Below are 7,786 nucleotides of genomic sequence, written 5' to 3' on the forward strand. Positions count from 1 at the left end.
TTACATCGTAACACCTCCATAAGCCTTTTCTGAGAATGGACATAAAGCTGCATAAAATGTAGGCATGTCACCATAGGCATGCATAAACACTTTCATCAGCTACGTATATGAACCTTGCTTTACGTAAGGACAGAGCTCATACGGCTACATAACACATCCATAAACCTTTTCCTGAAACAAATCTACATGAACATTTATAAGGGCTTATTCTAACACGGTCATCCATTCCAGTGTCATGACATAGCAATACGCATGCGTAAACACCTCATAAGCAGATTTATGGAATTTTGCTTTACTAAGTGGTCATAAGGCCTCCATATGCCTTTCCTGAGAACGGACATAAATGTATACAAATGTTTAAAAAGGCTTATTTCATCAGCTATCAGCGGTCATCAGGTTTGCTTTTGGAAAGTGTTATAACAGTAACACAGTGTTATTAACCTTATGTCAACAAAAATGTACATTACCCATGTTTTACAGCAACATTGTATCAAAATTGATGAAAGTAGTCACTATGACAGTGCATGACTGCTGGAATAAGCTTTTATGAACGTTTACGAGCTTGTCTCAGTTGTCATAATGGGCTTACGTAGACGAGTTTAAGTAATTCGCATGTTGTTACTCCGCCTTCTTTTTCGTTTTCTTATCTGTTTATTATCTCAGTTCTATAAACATGCTTTTATTCCTTTTCCTTTCCTCTTCCTGATATTCTTGCTATTCGTTCCTTCGTATTATTGCCATTGCATGCTTTATATGATGCATGATGCATTTGGACAGCGTCCTTGAGTACTAGGAAAGGCACTTTAAAATAAATAAATAAACAAACAAACAAACAAACAAACAAACAAACAATCTTTGTGCACATGCTTTCTTTTGCAGAGATGAAATTCCTCCAGATTGATAGCAGGGCGTGCTTTTTCCTTTCAAAAATGAGTGTGTGTTTATGGTAAAGGAATTTAGAGCACAAGAGCTTCTCGGAATAAAGCAATTAAAGCCCCCGAGCGCCCAGCATCCAGGCGTCGCCATGACAACATCATCCGTCCAGCACACGTGGATCGGACGGCTACGAACGAGGAATCGGCCTCGCCTCCTCCATGATGTGGCAAAAAAAAAGCTTCATTCATTACAATCTGGACATTTAAAAAAAGAAAAAAAAAAGACATTTATTGGATGAAGTTAATGCTGTTCTCAAATCCGATTTTCGCATATCCGACATGCTTTATTCATTAGAACGCGTCTCAAGTATTAGTGTTAATGTCAGATTAATCATCAGCTTTTGACATGCGAGTCATGTTTCATTAATAAGAATGTGGATTTCGTGAAAGCTATTAGCGCTAATGAATGATTAAACATAAGAGTTTCAGATGTTAAACAGGATTTATTCATTAGAACGTGACGATGTGTTTTTCGGAGGATCGTAACGTTAACCGAATCCAAATCGTAGCCAGGATTCATTTAATAAAATCTGGAAAGAAAACAAAACTTTTGACCCTGAATGACTTTATTCATCTTATGAACCTTTATAATTTCCCTGCGACCTTCGACGGCATCTAAAATGGATACGTATCGAGTTTTTCATTGAAACTTTATCAACATGTTGCTCTATACACGTACATCGATACAATACGTTACCCACAATGCTGTGCTTATAGTGGCACGACGGGATTTAGCCTTTGCTTCATCTCGACCTAAAGAGAGTGATGCAGCGGCGCTTTAGTCCTTATTCCGCTCCAGCTCTCTCACCTTGTAATCTGTGTACTCTGCTCAAACTGATCAGCTTCCAAAGCTTCAACCTTCACACTAATACCGCCATCAGTGCCGTCACGCTCGTCATCGTACTTCGCTAGCTAGCTGAGCTTCGTCTCTGCATCGTATAGCTACATTCAATTCTGGAACTTTGGTGTTGGCGAGTCCAAAGACTGTGCCAACACCTCCACTATTTCTACGCTGGAGTTCTCATTTATGTTATATTGAACACTGCTAAAAAAATATAAATGGTGAGATATATATATATATATATATATATATATATATATATATATATATATATATATATATATATAGCTCAGCCGTTATATTTGATATTGTTTACATCAGGGCAGTGCTAACTTTTTAATGAGAATAGCACAAAGAGAACCGACCAACAAAACACCAGTATCAGATTCATTTCATTTCAAATGATGTATTGTACATGCTTAACGCATTTCTGTGTCTTGGAGTAAATTACTGGAATGTATTCACGCCACAGCCGGGCTTTACTCATTCATTAAAGCGTTACTCATTCATTAGAATTTGAAAAACCATTCTGAAACTCGTCTATCTGAGGTTATTAATGTTGATTCCGATCCGGAAATTCTGCGTCTCCGCCTCATCTTCAGGGAAATAAAATGCCGAGGACGGGGTTATAATGAAGAGGATGAAAAGGCGCAGGAGGGCGTGAGGTCAGGGGCGCATTGTGCGCATGAAGCAGTCTATTGAATGCTGTCGAATGATGTTGAAGACATTCCTCAGCTTAAGAATGGAGCGTTCTCTCGCCGGTGCCTTTGCACCGACGGTGTGACGGTTTCCATGGCAACAGCCTCACTCGAACCGCGACGAGTGATTGCACGTTTACGGGTGAAGCCGAAATCCCACACAGCAGAGAAGAAAGACAGGTCGCAAAGCAGACTGAGAACATCAGTGGAGGAGAACCTGGGGGGGGGTGTTTCACTCCTTTCAGGGTTCTGCTCGTCTTTCGGCTTCGAGCCCGCTCCCGAATACAGCGCAGATAGTGGATTTAATACAGCGCAAATGTATGTGCATAACACGTAGCCTGGTGGAGATGCTGTAATCATGCAGATACAGGTCAAGAGCTTCAGATGATGGGGGATAACGAACTCCGTGATCTCTGCGACTTTGACCATGGCATGCTTGGTGGTGGTTTGAGTATTTCCGAAACTGGGATTTTCACAAACGATACTCCGGGGTTTACACAGAATGGTGTGAAAAACAAAAAACATCCAGTGAGCAACAGTTCAGTGGGCAGAAACACCTTGGTGATGCAAAAAGGCTACAGTAACTCAAATAACCAGTCTGTACAACCGTGATGAGCAGAAAAGCATCTCAACATGCCAAACCTGTCAGCCAAGAACAGGAATCTGAAAACACGTCAAATAAAACAATAAAACGCCATTTATCACTCAAAGGTAAAGCGATTTATTTATGTTTATTTGTTTACTACCACAAGTAAATGAAACATCCTCGTTTCATCCTAGTCAGCTAATATGAACTGATATTTCACAGTATCAAATTAGTCTTTAATATTTTACTAACTTCTAACTGTAATAACTTCTAATTTATGTAATTTAGGTTTCGTCTTTTTCAGAAAGTGCTACTTATATCCATTTGCATATTCATCGAGTGTATATCAATACTGCACATTTAACACGGTCACTCGTATCCAAAGAGCTTCTCAAAAAACCGTTAGCTTCATGGAGATCCTGGTGCTTTTCCAGTCGAGATGTTCTGGTCAGTCTGTCCTGAGCCATGTGGCCATTTCTCACACTTTAACATGCTGATAAATGACCGTAAAGTCACTGACGTTTGGCTTCCACTTTCTTCTTGGCGAGTTCGCACTGACATGTTGGTGATGAACAGGATCTCACATGGAAACTCCTACACATTAGAAATCTGTAAACTATACCAGAGATCTGGCGAAGATCTAGACCTTTCTGAAGAGAAGAAAGTCGTATGCTATGGACAATAACTTTGTGTACCACAGATCATTTTCTAATATGTATTAGAAGGTAAATTCAAAGGATTCCTGATGGAAAAACATCAGAAAAGCATCATGTATCCAGTGCTGGAGTCGATAACGTCCGAGTCGAGACCAAAATCCCACCAAATTCCACCGAAGTCAAATATATAGTACTTCATGTTGGACTCTTAATCCGAAACCCTAACAAGTAACGTTAACATCTTGGACAGGAGACGCCTCCACTGCCAACAAGTCTAACCCTTCTTGTTTGTATTCCAATTTGTAGCATTGATATACTTCAATCAGGAAAGAAGCTGCTGTATAAAAGAAAAAAAAAGAAAAATATTTCGGACATTTGACCTTGCTGTGACCTTGACCTTGTTTGGATCGATTCCAAAACCAAATCGGTTCATCTGCTGGTTACAGTGATAATTCCACAGAAATCCCACAAACCTCCAACCACTAGTACTTGAAATATCACGCCAACGAGAATCAAAACTCAAAAACGTAACACCTCCACTACCTAGTGTTTATTTAGTTCGAGCATAGTTCAAGTTTATCTTCTTATTACTCAGGTTTAAAGCGTGTAATGTTTCTTCTCTGATGAGATCATACTGTAGAAACTGCATTACCATGCTAGCTGGGTGCAGTGAACAGATTAGCAAGCTAGCCAGCCAAGTCACACGGCTAATCACTTCCTACACGAACAGTGCATTGACACGAGTACCGACGCCTATACCTGAGAAGGTAGAACAACATTTAGGAATTTACTGGCGAAGTATTCGCGCAGTCCGTAGACATGTCGCTCTGTCGGACCGTGACCCGTGCTGCTGAGACTTTTCAGAGAAGAGTAAATAACGTGTATGTGTATACAAACACACTCAGTAGGCAATAGTACAGTAATGCACACAATACGAACACAACACTGATTAACACACACTCTCAGAGAGATGTTCAGGTGGTCTGTGAAGATCCTCCCAGTTTCTCCTACCTTCCTCTGAGAGCTAATTCGTCTCCCGCTGCGAGTTTCCCCAGAGCCGTGCTAATTAGGACGGAAGCGGCTGGTGCTCTCTGGGAAGCGAAATGAAACCTCGGAGAACTCTGAGCCAAAGACGCTCATTATTCATCATTTTCCCCTCTTCCATCCTCAAGACAAATGGATCCTAAAAAGATCACGCGTTAGCTAGACGTTTAGATATATTCTCACTTTTATTTAGATTATTGACACGGATCAAAACACATCATAGGAACTGAGAGGTGAAGAATCTCCTTTAAATTAAATGAAATTCATATATTTTTATTCTTTTTTTTTTTTTAAGTTTAATTTAAAGGGAATTTGGCCTGTGTGTTACCTCATATTTATACCCCTGTGAAACAGGAAGTCATGGTTGAACAATTTCCTGTTCCTAGTCACCCAGGTGTACTAAAAAAAAATAAATATTAATGGGAATATACTTCAAATATATATTTTATCTCATATGAATTCATAGGGGTGCCAATAATTGTACACCTATATTTAACAAAGTAAACACACACACACATATATATATATATATATATATATATATATTTTTTTTTTTTTTTTTAAATAAACCTGTGGTGTGTTTGCAATTGTTTGATATCCATGAGAGCAGAGTATTTTTGTGAATTTTTTTCAACAGTAGATCAAAAGGTTAAACAATAAAGACAAATTTTTTTCACAGCCTTTTTTGCTCATATTTACCAAGGGTGCCGATATTAATGGACGGCTAATGAGGTTTGCTCATGCAAATTCTTATCCATTTTTGGTTACAGATCTCAGCCTGAACCCTGACCTTAACCTCTGTTACTTTTTGTGCGAGTTGAGTCATGCACATCGTAATGAATTTGCAAATGCGGAACCACAACACGCACGAGGGTTATTTAAATAAATGAGGTGCGTGACCCGCCTCGACTCTTCATGATAATTATGTGCAGGGTTCCCAGTGTTTACAGAGAATCTTTCGACAACACATTTCAGCGTTCTAACCCAGTCGAGCTTGGATAAAAAAAATAATAATAAAAAAGTTTGAAGTCATTTTATATTAATGTTGATCGGGGGGTCAGGGTTAGAGATTAGCACAGAGAATGTCTTCTAGATGGATAACCAGTTCTGGACGAGAACAATAACAATAAGAAAGGTACATGTCGAGCCAGGAAATAAAAAAAGATGCATATATAACCATGAAATCACAATGGCATTTATATGCAAATGAGGGGAGAGAAAAGAGACGACAACAATACATCTCGTATTTCCTATTATAAGATTACTACAAACCTACTTTTACGATTATTAAATCTATTTCTTTTTCACTAATTATAAGAGAAATAGTCGTTGTTGTAAGATATGCAAAAAGATAAATGAATCTAGAAAAAAAAAGTTTCATAGTCCTGTATTTGATTATAATCTTAAATAGGAAATAGTAGATATATAATGTTTCTCTATCTTCAAGATATTTTCACTTGCAAATATGTGTTTTTTTTTTGGGTGTGTTACCTTTTTTTATTATTATTATTATTTTAATCCGATCAATAGAGACAATTTATGGTTTATGTTTGGTCTTACGATCCTGAATCCACCATTTTCTACCAGTCTACAAAAATCAGTTATTTAACATTTATTTGAAAAGGAATAAAAAAAATAATAAGAGAAGAGGAAAAAGAAGAGGAAAAAGAAGAGGAAGAGAAAGAGGAAGAAGAAGAAGAAGTGTGATTGATGATAAAAACACACACACACAAAAAAAAAAAATTATATATATATATATATATATATAATTATTAAACGTTTTAAAAAGTCTAAAACAGTTGGTAGTTTGGCAGAAAGAGGATGCACGTCTGTCATCCTTTAAAAAAAATATATATATAAAATATTTTTTTTTTTTTTAGGAACTATTTAAAAGACAAGATAAGACAAAGACAAGACAAAATAATTGTATTATTAATTCTTCATGAAGAAAGTGTTGCATGAGAATGATAAGAACATTAATGGATAAATCCAAATATAAATATCTGACAATAGCAGTGTACAAAACAGATAAAACGGTATTGTGCACCTTAGATCACGCATTGTGAACATTTTTATAGTGATCATTTTTTTTTTTGACTATTTTTAATGCAGGGTGCCAATAATTCTGTAGTCTACCGTAAGCTTCTGATCCGTTAATATGGATTTTTCTTTTCTTGTCACTACAGTCGAAGGCAAACTTGAGAAAATCTCCGTCACGTGCCACACTATCAGAAAACCCCTCAGGAGCAGCACTAGTTAATCAGAGATGATTAAAGCGTTATGCTAATTAACGCAGACGGAACAGAACTATTTGCATAATCATGAGTTGCCAAGTGATCTTGAACCGGATATGTAAATGTCTGTTTAGTAATCACCGAGGCAGGAAGGTGCGTGATGTCCGGCACGTGTAGGACTACACTTTGGGGAATGAAGACAAATATGACTGAACACCAGAAGGTCAGTGTGTAACTGCATAATGGATGTAAATCATATTTAATTATTAATATCATTATTAATTATATGAATTATAATGAAGGCAAGACAATCAGATCGACGAACATCCGAGATGAACGTTTAACACGTCTGACTTTTCAGGAAAATCACCATTGGAAGCAAAATTGATTGGGAGGGCCTGCTGGAGAAAATATGTGCGTGGTTGTCTCGCTGGACATGGTTGCTGCCCAGCTGTCCTACAGGGGAAGGGTGCTAATATTTCATATATTAAATCTCTCCGCACCTATCCCAAAAAATGTTATGGAGGTGCGCTAGCTTGTGCGATGATGACCTTACAGAAAAGTCATACAAACTTTGTGATTCAGATATTTTTTCCAAACGTGAGGTCATTATTCACATGCTGGACATGAGGTGTGCTTATGATTATTTTCCCCATTTTTGATTCCCCCCCCCACATTATTTTCACATATTAATTTTTCGTGAGGTCCCCCCCCCCCCCACACACATTCATATTTTAGATTCTACAGTTTTACTTCTGTAATTTCGGTTAAAATGCACAGTCAGGTTTTTAT

This window comes from Ictalurus furcatus, chromosome 4 (assembly GCF_023375685.1).
Source record: "Ictalurus furcatus strain D&B chromosome 4, Billie_1.0, whole genome shotgun sequence".
In the NCBI taxonomy this organism is placed as follows: Eukaryota; Metazoa; Chordata; class Actinopteri; order Siluriformes; family Ictaluridae; genus Ictalurus; species Ictalurus furcatus.